The sequence below is a fragment of the Orycteropus afer genome, unplaced genomic scaffold, assembly GCF_000298275.1.
Source record: "Orycteropus afer afer isolate SDZICR_OR568_19922 unplaced genomic scaffold, OryAfe1.0 scaffold00284, whole genome shotgun sequence".
Lineage (NCBI taxonomy): Eukaryota > Metazoa > Chordata > Mammalia > Tubulidentata > Orycteropodidae > Orycteropus > Orycteropus afer.
In genome coordinates this window covers 4,189,160-4,190,537 of record NW_006921871.1, presented here as the reverse complement: position 1 = coordinate 4,190,537, position 1,378 = coordinate 4,189,160, and positions in this window count along the sequence as shown.

The following is a 1,378-nucleotide window of genomic DNA, read 5'->3' as shown; positions in this document are numbered from 1 at the left end:
ACTAACAGATCTGTCCTGGAGGAAGTGCAGCCAGAATGCTCCTTGGAAGCAAGAATGGCCAGACTTCGTCTCACCTATTTTGGTCATGTTGTAAAAAGGGACCATTCCCTGGAGAAGGATGTCATGCTTGGCAGAGTGGAAGGTTGTCGAAAGAAGGGGAGGCCTTCAACGAGATGGATTGACACGGTGGGTGCGATGATGGGCTCAAGTATAGCAGGGATTGTGGGGCTGGCACGGGGATCGTGCAGTGTTTCGTTCTGCTGTGCATGGGGTCGCTATGAGTCCGAAATGACTCCACAGCTCTTAATAACAACAACAACATTCCTTTTGTACAGTCACAATATAGGGCAGTGTTGGACATACATGAAGCATTCAACAAATCACAAAGTTGTTCAATAAATTTCAGGATTGTGCAATAGAGTGATATTTAAAAAGATCACGTGCCAGATCCTTCAACTATATCATAGATGTTGTTGTTGTTGTTGTGTGCCGTCGAGGCAGATCCAATTCATAGCGACCCCTCCTTTGGTTTCTGAGGCAGTATCTCTATGGAAGTAGATTGCTCCATCTTCCTTCCGAGGTGTGGCTGGTGGGTTTGAACCACCAGCCTTCTGGTTAGCAGTCAGCTGCCTTAGGCACTGTGCTACCAGTGTTCCCTTTGTTACCTATACTATTTAAAAATATTAGGGCATACAAGGGGAAAATTATTGCAAATAATAATTTAGCACTGGGGACAAAATTAAAAAGTAAAAGATTGCATTATAAAATAAAATGTTTTGCATTTTTAAAATATAGGTGTTTATTCACAATTTAAAAAAATTTTATTTGTTGTTGCTGAAAATATACACAGCAAATAAATAGTCCCATTTACCAGTTTCTAAATGTATAATTCAGTGACATAGATTACATTCCTTGAGTTGTGCAATTATTCTCACCTTCCTGTTCTGGGTTATTCCTCTTCTATTAATATAAATTAACAGCCCAATAAGGTTTCTATCTTATTTTTCAAGTTGTTGTTGTCAATTTGGGAGCTCTGATAGCACAGTGCCTAAAGCATTTGACTGCTAACCAGAAGGCTGGTGGTTCAAACGCACCAGCCACTCCTCGGAAGGAAGGTTGGCCTGGGCAGTCTACTTCCATAGTGATACCAGCTTGGAAAGCCAAGGAGGAGTCACTATGAGTCAGATACAACTTGACAGCAGTGAGTTTGGTTAGGTTTTGGTTGTCAATTTGATCATATTTATTGTGATTTGGGTGAAGATTTACAGAGCAAATTCACTTTCCGTACAGCAGTTCACATATACTTTGTCTCATGTCATTGACCACAGTTTACCACAATGCAACAGCTCCCCTCCCACTTCCTCCCCATAGTTACCTC